Genomic DNA, 13,601 nt, shown 5'->3' on the forward strand with positions numbered 1-13,601 from the left:
CCACGCCTCGTGTGCTCCCCGCCCGCACTCGGGCCCATCTACGCCCAACTTGGGCCTACGCCCCACTAGGGCTCTTCCTAGTTGTGGCTTCCAATTGGGGCCTGTCCTGGTAATGGCCACGCTAGGCTGGGGTCGGGACCCCCCACTACACAGACCCACCTTCCTGGGCCCACACCCTACTGGGCTTCCGCCTCTACCCAGCTCTTCCCGAAGTTGCCCCAGTGGGCTGGGGTCAGGACAACCCCACAACATGTCACCCTCCACGGTGCCAGGAACTCCCCCACCTTACTGGGGAGCTCCTGCTGAGGCCTCCTCTACCCCTACAGCCTCACCCGGTCCTTCAGTGTAATAATCACAACTCACCAGAACTATAAGCCAGCCGGCTCTAATGCATCATAAGCTCCCAAGCTTGATACCAACTCCACTTTGTGCTGGCTCTCTCTCACCTCCATCAGGGTTCTCTCTCCCCTGCATCATTGCAGCCAGTCAGACTACAACCATTGACTCAGCTGCTTAGCTCTCCCCCAGCCAGAGCCCCAGGAAAACTGTCTGGCCTCAGCCTTCCCTTCCTTATGAAGGCCAAGACTGGGCCCCTGGCAGTCAGCTGATCTAATCAGCTCCCAACAACTAACACCTGCTGCCTGACTAACTGGCAGCTAAGCCATTCCCTATCTTCAGTAGCAGGTGCTCAATAGCCCTGCTACACACACTTAACAAACAACAGATGCTTGGCTGGCATGACAGGAGAAAATAAAACTCCTTTATAAGAAAACATGGCTTTATCACCTATAATATGTACTCATAGCAAAGAGTAGCAAAAATGCAAAACATGAACAACTTATTCCTTTTTCTCCCAGCACAGTTACCTGCGTGTAAACATTTTGAGCTGTTAAAACATTTTGAGCTGTGCAAACAGCAAGGTATTGAAAAGAATAACTCCAATTTAGTATCAACATTTCTAAGGGAAGACTATCCGCCATAGGAAGTAGGCATTTCTGCTTTGGGGTTCCTCTCAAGGGTTAGAACAATAACCTAGCATTTGGGTTTAAGGGTTCAAAGGAACTGAATTCCCATAGGGAGCTTCTGTTCTTCTGCAGATCCTCTAATGGACATAGCCTGGGACTGGTGATCCTTGAAAATGCTGTGCACACTGTGTGGTACTGCATGTGTGGGGCTGGAGGTAGAATGTGAGCAAAAACTTTAGAGCATGCTATCATCCAACAGTAATGTTTGCCTGTTCATGATTACTGTGAGCTACTGTATTTCCATTTGCAGCAGTTAGGATCCACTCATTCCCTGAGAGATCCTTATCTACCTGGGCAAAAACATAACTACACAGTGTCAGCTACACAGTGCCTGGACCATTTCCACTACCTACTTTTCCAGTCCTTTTCCTTGTTTTCTCTGTTTTCTTTACCTTTCCTCAGCAACTCCCTCCATTCTTGAGCCAAGCTCTCAGGATTTGCAAGGGTGGCCTTGACCTGCCTTTTCATTCTCTTTATCATTGCCCTGGAGTTCACTAGCTGTTAGGTAGTGATTAACCCTGGCGTCTCTGACAGTCTGAACATTGCAGGTAACAGTGCTGCAAAGAAAGGGAAGAAGTTGAAAAGGATTTTGATGAAGACTTGGGCTCCATAGGCAATCCTACTGGTAGAGGATGTGTCCTAATACATGAAACTAGATAGCAGGCAAAGAAATAACCTATTTCTGAAGGCAAAGGAGAATACTGCAAGATGCGTGTTCACCAACATGGTGCTTCCAGGAGTTTGGCATGACTAGAAAGGCATGGCCATCTATTGAGAAAGCAGGGAAAAGGCACCTTTTGTCTCAAAACTTTCATTTCATATCCCCTGAAGATACACTTATAGTTCACTTTGTCAGTAGTGCTGTTTTGCAGTGGGGTGTGGGAGGTGGTGGTATAACATGACCCTGTAATTCATGCTCTTTGGTACATTGCCCGCTTATGCTATGGATATCGCTACTATACACCTCAGTAAATTTAGGAATTTTATTGATAAGAATTTAGTTTTTAAAAAAGGGTTTAAGAGTTATGGCTCTGTGGAAATCTTTCTAAGATTAATATTGATAGGGGAAAAAAATCCCTTTTAAGCTTTGTTGGTATAAAAATCCTCAAAAGATTTTAGTGGGAAAATGTGCCAAACTTGCTATGAAGTTTTGTATTAAAATCCCACATGATCAAAATGTATCATGTACTTTTTAGAATAGTTGTACAAGGCTCAATTTTCAGTAAACACATTTTTACATTAAATTATTATTTTTTAATCTGGTGTAGTCAGGAGCTGATTCAGCATCATAGAGGGTAGGGAGCAGGACAGAAACACAGCATGGGGATAGAGAGGCACCTAACTAAATGCAGATCATGGTGGACTCATGGTCTTGGGTGTGTGGCAGGAGGATGAAGATGGCTTCATTTAACTAACGACTTTCCTCTTTTTTCTCTGTCTGCTGTCACTGCTCTGTTTTCAGGTAGTTATTTATCCTGTTGGCTCCTCATCCTACTTCTTGTTCCATTACTACTACAGCTATTACTATTGCAACTCAAACTTCTTCTGCTTCTGTCCTTATCATAAATTAAAAGTTGATAACAAGGTATTTAGCAGAATTTAGCAACTTCATTGGAAGCTGACAGGGGCTATGACATGAATGCCTTTGCTATGGACATTATGGTTTTTCCGCTGAAGAGATGTGATCAGTGCGTTCATCCCCCTAGAACCGGCCAGTATCAGCTAGCCAGTTGGGGTTGATAGGCAGTTGGGGTAAAATTAATGTGGTGCTATGACCACCTGAAAGGATTTGAAAACACACACCTCAGCCCCATTGTACTAGGTGTGGGACAATCCCAGTTGGGGTTTCTCAGAACTGTTGTAACACAGACCATCAACAAAAGAAGTAAGAATTTAGGGAAGGGAGGAGAAGTAGAAGGAGGACATTATCTTCCTCTTATTGACATAAAATGCTGCTTACTATGTGGCTGAAATGTTGAGAGTGCTACCATAATGATTTTATAAGTCATCATCCTGAAGCACTGTCATGTCAAAATAGAGAAAGGAAATCTGTTGTCAGTACACTGTCCCTTTAAAAAAATAAAAAAACAAGGGTGTTATAAGGAAATTCCCAGTCTGTGGAGCTTGAGTGGGATCATCTGCAATTTTCATTTTAGGCTTTGGATGACATTAATTGCTTCAACACAGAATAGTTTTCTTAGCAACAAATGGAAAAAAAAACTTGAAAGAGATGTCGACTTGCAGCTTTGGGTTGTTAATATATTATAGTAGAAATTTTCTACAGTGAAATATGTAGTGGTGGAATGCAGACAGATCTGTTTGGAAGTGAGTCAGGACAGGAGACACTGCAATTAGGACATGATCCAAAAATGCATTCATGTCAATGGGAGTCCCTTCACTGAGTCTAGTGGGCTGTGGAGCAAGCTTTTATAAAATACACTGTGTATACGCATAATAAATGCTCAGTAATATAGCTAGGGCCATTAATTTCCTGGTATGGAGCTATTACTGGTAAATTGGAAATATTAGTCAGAAGATGATTTATGTGGTATGTATAAAAGTGTGAGCATTTTACATGCAGTATAATCATAGTGGTTCTGGTGCCTCACTATGGCTCCAGAGGTAGATTAAGGAATTGTCTGCTCTGCTTCCATGCCACACTGGAAACCAGTGCCAAGATACATGCCTGCCCGCTCAGTGCACATCAAATCTGGGAAATGAGGCTGGATAGCCAGCTCAGAATGGCTCTGCATGTGTCCCCAGTGCTGCTCTTGGTCTCTTTCCCTCTCAGGCATTCTTATCAGAATGCACACAAGGCCCCTCTAAGGAAGTAACTCAATTTCATTTCCAGGATTTGGTATACAGTGAGTGGGAGTGAGTGGGCAGGCTGTGCTTCTTTGGAATGTCTCAGATATAGCATAGAGGTATCATGGCCATGTTCTAAATTATGACATGGAGTTGTGCCAAAGGTCTTCCCCTCCACCCCACCTTCCCATCTACCCTTCTGTAAATGGGCAACCGATCATTTAAGCTGAAGAGTCAGGGGGACAGATATGCCACATTACTCCCTTGTGTGGAGTTGGCCATGGAAACCAGCCTACCCTAACAATCTGGTAGGTTTCAGTGGATTTCTGCCCTTTGGAAACCATTGTGACTTTTCTATCACAAATTTCACGTAAGTGCATTTTTAATATAACTGAAGTATATGGTCATTTGAAATGCTGCTCATTTTTTCACAACTGTTATATTAAGATATAACTATTTTATTCCAGATTCAGGCCTTCAGTGCAATAGAACTGCTGCAGTCCTGATACCTCATGATCTTTTGTCCCATACCAGGATTTAGACTGGTATAGATCATGACTGCTCTACTACTGCTAGGTGGGACAGCAAACTACCATGTTTTGTGAGTAGTACTGTGCACAATGACTGCTTTTCAGGTTCTCCCTGCTATATTTATTTTAATGACTTGACCAACCACTGCTGAGGTTTGCAACAAATTATCATACTGTATTAAAAGAAATACAATACTGTCTTACAGTATATTTAAAAAGGTTTGTATTGCTTACAAATTTTCAGGTTAAAATATAATGAACATTTAATTCAGGGCCTGATCCAAAATCCATTATGGGCGGCGGAAAGATTTTAATTGTTCTGATTTCAATGAAGTTTGAACTAGCACCTATCTGGAGAGAGGAATTTTTGCCCTGATACGTCACTCAGCTGACAACTGTTTTTCATAACTGCTGGCTTGGGATTGTTTTTAATCCATGGGGATCTTTTTTAATTTTCCTTTCCAAATGTTATTCATTTGGCAAGGGCTCTTCATCTGCACTGGTAATTTGGATGGTTAGAAGAACTGCTCTGGATGTCCAGCTTCTCCTTGTTGACTCATGCTTCTGTCCTATAATCTGCTTTGCACAGGCAGATCTCTACCTGGATAAAGCTCTAGTGAAGATAGCCAGGGGTTCACCTGCATAGAACAGGGGGCAAATCCAAGTGCAAGGCTCCAGGTTTCTGCAGGTCCAGCTGAAGTACCAGGGCATGACCTTACACATATCAGTTATCCTATTGAGCTTAATGACATGCAAACTCTCATGCAAAATCTTGTGTAGGAGTGGGGTATAAGTCCTTGATCCTACATATTGCTCTTCATGGGCAGAGCTGTGATGGCTTCAGGGTGCAAACAGAAGAGCAGCTTCCTCCTGTAACTCAGGAAACATTCTAAGATGCAACAATCCCCCCGACCAACCAGAAGTTCACTTTGAGCTGGGGGGAGGTGGGGGTTCCTACCCATCTTTGGATGGTAGGGTGGGTGGATAGGAACCCCCCGCTGTGCACGCACGCATGCATGCGCGCACACACACACACACGTGCGCGCTTTCTCCCTCTCTCTCCTCCAGCACCGGCTGAAAAAACCCTAGACCAGACTCCCTCTGCTGCCTTTCTCCCCTCCCATTCTGCAAATAGCTTGAGGCTAGAAGGGAGGCAGACACAAGTTACTGAAGGCACAATGTTTTGAAATGTCTACATCTGAACGCTCATGCAATGAGGGTTCAGATTTTAACAGGATTGGGCCCTTTTCAAGTGCTTTGGAAGTGTGCACTTCTGTTTGGTCATGACTGCAGCGAGCTCTCAGGGGCCAGATCAGGCAAAAATTGTCACTTCTGTCCACACCCTCAGTGTAAACAATAAGGCTCTTCCTATATGGCAAAGGCTATAGAATGTGGGGCCTTAGATTATGGGCTGTTGTGTTTGCAGAGAGCTTAGCACAATGGGTCTGGGATCCTAAGACTTTCAGAAATAATATCATATAAATCATTATTCATTATTATTATAGTGAAGTGCAAAGCAGGCAATTAGTGCCTGCAAGGAAGTTTATTTAAATCTGAATGGCAGGGACTGATTGCTGAACACTCAGTGTTACTGTTTATTTCCAAATGCAAAGTTCCACATCTAGAAACAACAAATGGAGGTGACACAGGATAGCGGTGGCTATATCTTGGAAAAACTCTGAAAAAGATTCAATAGCATGGGTGGCATGGTGTGGGGTAGGGAGAGGGGTAATCAGCTGAATATTTCCTCCTGCTGTGATGCCGTGACTGACAGCAATTGCAGTTGTTAGATGTACAAGCAAGGTAATATTGAATATGAGTAGGGTTGTGATTTTACCTCTGAATAAGGCATTAATGAGAATCACTGGAATACTGTGACAAGTTGGAAATGGTCCAGAAAAGAATAATCTGAAGTCTGGCCAGCCTGCTTTGTAATGAAAAATTTAGGAAACTGTTTAGCTTGTCAATGAGAAGGTTAAGATGTGACTTGATCACCGTATACAAGTAGCTACCTGGAGAAACAATTTTCTGATAGGAGAGGACCCTTTAATCTAGCAGACAAAGACATAACAAGATATGCCTGGAAACTGAAGCTAAATAAATTCAGAGAGGCAACCAGGATACCCATGAGGGCTGTTAGCTGCTGCTGGGACAATTTATCAAGGGATGGAGGTATTCTCCATTATTTGTAGTCTTTAGATCAAGACAAAATTGCTTTCTAAATAGTATGCACCAGCTTGTCTTCTAGCTCAGGGATTGATGCAGGAATTAATGGTAAAAAACACTGGCCCTTGTTAAACAGATGGTCAGGCTAGATAATGGTCCTTTCTGGCCTTACAGTCTATGAAACAGGAACTTAGTAAGAAGATTGTACCTTTCTCCCCTCTCAGAACATCTACCAATATGCTATAGTACAATGTGTTCCAATGCATCATGTGAATTCTCTTTTGCTTCTCTACACAGCTCCAGTAATGACCTAGTGAAACAACACATAATCCCTCACCAGCTAAGACACTGACATTTATTATTAGCTTACTTAGTGGAACTTGCAGGGAATTTTTCCTGCAGCTTCTTCCCAGTTTGCCCAATTATTAAACATAGTTTCTGGCAGCTTTAATGGCATTTCTCACAATTGTCTTTTCACTTGAGGCAAAAGCTGATAGCCCTCTTTTTCTTCTCTTGTGTGAGAGCTTAAAATGTTGAATGATATGGTATAAATTATATTTATATACCTGCCACAGGCTAGACAAGAAATTGGAAATGAATAATTTCTTGAATTTAGGATTAGAGTGACTGATTAAGATAAAATCTAAGAATTGATACAAACCTATTTTTAATGGCCAAAGTAAACCTTTCAAATGTTTATTGAGTGTTGAATAGTCTTGCTATTTTCCCCTCCCTGCCACGTCCCTTTTTTGTTTACATTTTCTTGCACATCTGCATTTCTGCCTTTCTTTTGATTATATCTGAATCTGCCAAAAAAGTACAAGAGTGTTGCTATGGTCAAAAACAGCTTTTGTGCAATTTCAGTCATTTATAAATGGTATGTGCTCCTCATTGTCAGAGCACCTTGTATCACTAAGTTTTTCCTCACAGGTGCTCTTGTCCCTGGCAATTCTGAATAATAGTGCTATAGAGACACCCCGCACACCCACTCCCACGTGTGCACCAAACCTGGAAAATGAGGTGGGGGAGCTATTCTGAAAACTACCCCCCTCCACACACACAACACACACACACACACACACACACACACTCTTGAGATCTCTCTAGTGAACTTGCAAACAGTAGCAGGGGATGCTTCTGGAGCTGCTCTCCTATGTCTTTTCCGGTTTTGGCATGTACAAGCAGGACTTGGGGAGCAGCTTGCACACAAAAGCAATAGTCTTTAGGAAGAGTTCCTAAGTGATTCGTTCCAGGAAATCTATGCTGGACTGTGGAACTGAGTCCAGTTCAGTGTCCTAGGCATTGGTTCATCCTTCTTTCTGCCCTTCTACTGCAGCCCACAAAGGCAAAGCAAGCAGTTTCTGTACCCTGGCTACAGTGGTGACTGGGCCACCAGCAGTAGTAGTGGCTGTGGTAACCATTCTCGCACACCCTTTCCCCACCCTTCCAAAGCAGTGCCTGGGGCTGTTTCTCTACTTGCCCATGCCAACGTACCTCACTGGTAATATGGCAAAGAAAACAGTGCAGTGATCATGTCCTTTAAACAAAAACAAACCCTGGAAAAGGAGAAGAAAAGCAATGACTGCACTACTTTTCTCCTGACAGCACTAGGGGAACTAAATATCTCTGTCTGAAATAATGTTTTGATAGTTGTGTGTATTCAGCTGTGTCACCTGTCTCTATAGGAATGTCTGCAGAATGCAGGATTTTTGTCTCACTCATTGGAAGGTAACAACATATGTGCTTTGTTCTCCCACGAAACAACTTTATGCCCTTTTATCTCCTTTATCTTTTATCTCCAGGAGCAGTCATTAAGTAGAACAGGGCAATATTTGAAGTGTTATGGTTTAAATGCAAAGAATAATTCTGTCAAAACAGAAAAGGAAAATCTGAAAACACATAGCAAGCCAACCCACCAGAAGGCCATACCTCACACTGGACATTAGAGTGCCATGTAATAGTGTTAGCATCACACAGATTTAATGTCACCCTGGAATGGCTGTAAAACATCATCTCGTAAAACTGTTTTTTTTCCATTTCTACAGCATGTTAGAGATCTTAAAACTCAAATAGCCATTGATTTGCATTGTCAGAAGAACTGGATGTCTTACTCAAGGTGGTCTGGCCTTGAATTTCAGAATTGCTGAAGTTTGGCAGGTATCTACTGGAACTGGTTGCTATGTTAAATAGAGACTCATGCTATCCAATACTAAACAATTAGAATTGAGACACTGAATGAAGCAAAGCTCTGTCAGACTCCTAGATTCTGAATGACCACAGAACCATCCATGGTACAAGGAGTTATAGGAACCAAGCAAATCTCCTGAATATTGGAACAGTTAAAAACTCCATCAGAGTTCAACCCCTTCGATCAAAAAGTAGCTTTACTAGACAGTAGCTGCTTCTGAGGAATTTAGGGCAGAATTCTGTTTCACCTGAGTGTAATTTCCACCCCCCAAAGTCCCTAATTTTTCCAGCATTGTTGTCCTCCATAAAATTAAAAACTGAAGAACACATTGGAAGACATTCCATTAATTTTTTCCTTCCAGCTATGCAGGATCACTGATATTTAAACTATTTCAAGACCTTTCCCATGCATAAAATATTCCACTGTTTTAACTATAACTTATTTCCTCTCACAAGACAAAATTGGCACTAGGCAGCTCCTACTATTAGAAATTCAGAGACTGAATGTCAACTTTCCAATAGAGAATCCCCAGAATAATAAAACAGGGTTGGTTGTGATCTATGAAAACCAGGATTCGTCTTTCCACAGATAGCATTCCTTTCTTATTTCTTGTGCAGTAGCTACTGACAGATTTAATGTGCAGAATATACTGTATGTTTTTTTCTTCTACAAATATATATCCTTCAAATGTCCTTTTAAGTTGTATAAAAATATGTACTTGTGTACATCGACAAAAAGTGACTTGTCAACTTGTAACTTAAAGTCTTCTATAAACTGATTATCAACCAGATAAAGGCGATACTGGAAATCTTCATTGCTTTCCCAGAAACATATATAGAAAATTATTGTTTTTTCCTTATATAAGTTATCAGACATACAGCATTGCAGCAAATATTATGTTGCAATCAAGTTTGCATATGTGTATACAGAAGGGGAGGTTTAACTTAGGATTTTTGCTTATAATTGCTAGTCTTATTTTTTCTACTTTTTATTGAAAATGTACAGTTTGAAGCACAGCTGTGAAAATTATCTAGGAAGAGTGTTTTGAAAAGTTAATTCAGTTGCATTCATGTATTTTTTTGTCTGTTTTCAGTGACTTTTCTGACCAATTAATTAATACATTTACTGTCAGATATATTTGGCGAAATAACAAAATTTAAGCTAATTTTGAAGACTACAAAGAAACAATGCTGCTTCACACCAGAAGCTCTTAAAATAGATTTCCACTTACCTGATTAGAGCAGAGAGAAACTAACTCTGTTATCCAGCAAACATATTTTGAATCTTGAATTTTTATCACTAGTTGCGTACAATCTCTAGGCTAAGAAATGTCTGCAGAAATCATTTTGTTAGTTATTTCAAATACTGAATACATTCTTGAAGTCTGCAATCCTTTCAAAGGCAGAAACATTTTAAAATTCATAATGTTTTATTTGCACAGCTCTAATTAGCAGAAACAACCACCTAAGTAATATACCAGTGTGTTTTACAAATGAAGATCAAGAATGCCAACATTTTTGTTAATGCTTTTTTTTCAATGTAAATAGCAACTTTTTATTATTGGGTGTGATAACAGACTTTCAAAAATATTGACACTTACCATCTTGGGCAATCTCTTGCTGGCAGTCATGACCTCCTCATCTGAGTTGACATCTGTTGAGGGAGAGCAGAAACTTTTCCAGGACACTAAGAATATTTTCTCTGCTTGTTTATGGTGTAGGAATACGTATCTTTTATCTGAACGATTCTGCAGGACCAGAGGAAGCCCCAGATAAACAGCTTGGAAGGGAAGCAGTTTTTGAAATGGAAGTGGAAAGGAAGATTTCCATAAACGGTTCAATATAGAGAAACCAAGATATGCATGTAACCCTTCTGTCAAGATATGCATGTAACTGGTCAGCAGCAAAAAGAGCCAGGTTCACATTTCTGGGTACCCCATAAATTATACCGGTGGCTCAAGCCCACCACCCAGAAATCTGGGAACACTAAATTTGCTGTATAAACAAACCCCCCTCTTTGCAAGCAGTGTATACACAAACACATAAATTTATTGCAAGGCAAGGTCTATAGGTGGCACCCTCTTGGGGAGGCTTCATCCATGCCCAGGCAGTCTTGGACTTGGGGCTCCCAATGGGTAGTTCTGGGGGTCTGCATCCCCATACTTCAGCAATGGGCTGGAGAGGGGTCCCACACTGGAGAGTCGTATGAACTGCTCCCTGGGTTGACTGCCACAGGGAGCTGCTCGAAAGTGTGGGTTCTTCTGCATTGCAAGGGGCTCCATTGCTCCTGGAGAAGTGGTACAGTGCTGACTTCCACTTCCATGTGGTGGCTTTGAGGGGTTACCTGCAGATTTTGTCAGCATAATGCACCCCAAAATTCCTAGTCTCAACCCTAGTTCTGCTGGGAAGAAAACTACAAAAAAACTTGAAGGAGAGGTCAGGCCTATCTTGGTTGGGTCTGAACTGGACAGCAAAAGCTAGCCAGCTCTATACTGCACTCAAGCCTGGGTCAACAACAAGAAGTGCCAAATCTCACCCTAGCTTAAACCATACTAGGCTTCACCCTGGCCTAAATCTGCCAGCCAGATATGTGGTTGGGGTTCATTTATGAAGCTAGACTGAAACTCAGTAGATATAAAACAGCAAAAAGGGCCCAGGCCTATGGCTGGAGCCTGCACATCCAGTCTCAGCTACACCACTATGCTGAGACACTAGAATTACGGAACAGAGGGGGCCAGGCCCATGTGGCCAGTAACTGCCAGGGCCCCATTCCTGCTCAGTCTGCCCCAGGGATTAATACCCCCATGGTATTATCCCTCTCAAAATAAAAAGGGAAAGAGGAAGGAAATAGGGGTCTCAAACTCCGAAACAGACTTTCCCTGTACCTGGGGCTTTCCTGTCACATAGCTTTCAATCACCTCTCCAGTGAAGAGTGAGGGAGACCCCCACATGGGGAGCAGGTTTTCTGACTCCCAATTCAGCTGTGCAGGTCTTAGCCGCCCCAGGAGAAAAGAGCAAACCTTAGTTGAGTTGTTCTTATATACCTGCTGTGACATCACCCAAGCCTTGTCTAATTAGGGGGTGCCATGCTCCAGTCTCTCTCTTACTCAATCTGCCTGGAGAAACTTCTACTTCCTCTGGCCAATGAGGCCAGAAGATTTTACATATTTTCTCATATACAGGCCCCAGCGTTCCATGAACAGAGCAGATGACCAGACCAGCAAGGGCCATCTTGCCCACATAAAAACACCCGCATAAAAAAAAAACATGATACACAGCAACCAAAAGCACACACTACCATACACAACTCAAGTGTGTGTGGGTGCTACATGTACATTCAGAGTAAGAACAGGTTTTTTTACTGGCATGCCAGGATTATGGGAGTACAGTGGCAGAGCAGTTGTAGAGTTTCACTATAGCTCTAGAGGCTCACTCTGGACTACTGTTGTGGGACACCCCTAATGGACCCAGCAGTCATTCAGGCTGGGGAGTTAAAAGCAGCAAGATGTGATGGTGGCCATATCGCGTCTTGTGTGCTTTTGGCTGTAGGTACTAGTCTGCCTTAAGCACACTAATAGGTCAGTAAACTCAGTAGACCTTGATCTTCTGCAGTCTTCTGCATCAGCTAAATAGGTGATTGACTCTAGCAACATATGTAAGGAAGCGTACTGGCACTTTCTAGGAGTATGGCCTATACCTATTGAATTCCTCATTACTAAAACTCACAATGGAGAGGCATTCTTTGCATGCAAGTGAGCAATCTTTCTGAAGGAGGAAATAGTATGGATTGTGAATTAAGTGGGCTGCTGAGGAGAAGAGAAGGCAGGGTGACCATTGCAGGGGCACAGAATTCTATCTTTGTTTAGGACCGAATCCTCCTCAGATTCAGGCACAGAAGTGGATAACTTCAAAACCTGTAGTTTTAAATCAAAAGATGACACTATCACAGTTATTGAGTTAGCCATACTTCTATTTGTGACACAGTCCCTTTAAGAAGGACTTCTTAGGCCTCTAGGTGTCAACTTTTGCAAGCAGAAATCTCATGGTTCTCTCCCACCAGACCAGACCCTGAGGTTTCAGATCTCTGTGAGCCCCTGTGACCACTATGACTGCCTCAGCCAGCCTGTCTTCAGTTCAGTACCTGCAGGCCTGTTCTTCCAGGGGCAATGATGAAGTTAGCAAGTCAGCTCTTATAAAACAATTGTTATCTATTCATAGTAGGAGCATTTCAGAGAGATATTTGAATAATAAACAGCTGATATGAATGCCTAACTCCTCAGGTGGCACCTGTCTTCCACATGGAGACCCCAGTAGGTCAAAAAAACCCCAGTAGGTCAAAAAAACTTCGAGTCTTCTCACAAGACAATTTTTTTCACAGTCTCATGCCTGTCTGTTCTTGGATGCACATGCTTGCATACTCTCTCTTTCTTTCTCTTTATATATAATGTAGTTTCAATTCCTTTGTCCTGTTAGAGCTTATGAAGCTGGTTCAACCCATCTGTAAGACTTGTACCAGCACTATTTCAATTTTGAGGATTTCCATAATTAGTCACATGGATATTGAGGATTTGCATACTTGATAATACTTAGAAAGTTGCTCCAGGAAGCATCCTTTAATTTAACTACCGTATTTTTCGGACCATAAGACGCACCTGACCATAAGACGCACCCAGTTTTTAGAGCAGGAAAACAAGAAAAAAAATATTCTGAACCAAATAGTACCGGTATACTAAAATATTTATTAAAATAAAACAAAATACGGTAATATTTAACAGTGTAAACTCAACAGTGGTGTTAAGAACCATCATCACTTCCATTAACAAATGAGGAAAGACTTAGAGGCTCAAGCACTTTTCTAGTTTTCTGGAAACCCTAAAAACTCATCATC

The 13,601-nt window shown here is 42.0% G+C and overlaps 1 long non-coding RNA gene across 1 annotated transcript in view; it reads right to left on the reverse strand.

Annotated features, from left to right (window-relative positions):
- LOC109308033 overlaps positions 1-6,829 on the reverse strand; it is an 18,671-nt gene extending 11,842 nt beyond the window's left edge. Inside the window, exons 1-2 of the long non-coding RNA XR_002100439.1 lie at positions 6,735-6,829; positions 1,418-1,582 (exon numbers count right to left, since the gene is read on the reverse strand). This is a non-coding gene — a long non-coding RNA (uncharacterized LOC109308033). The remainder of the gene's footprint in view (positions 1-1,417; positions 1,583-6,734) is intronic.
- Positions 6,830-13,601: the final 6,772 nt, after the last annotated feature.

Source organism: Crocodylus porosus, unplaced genomic scaffold (assembly GCF_001723895.1).
Source record: "Crocodylus porosus isolate Cpor-Errol unplaced genomic scaffold, CroPor_comp1, whole genome shotgun sequence".
Classification (NCBI taxonomy): domain Eukaryota; kingdom Metazoa; phylum Chordata; order Crocodylia; family Crocodylidae; genus Crocodylus; species Crocodylus porosus.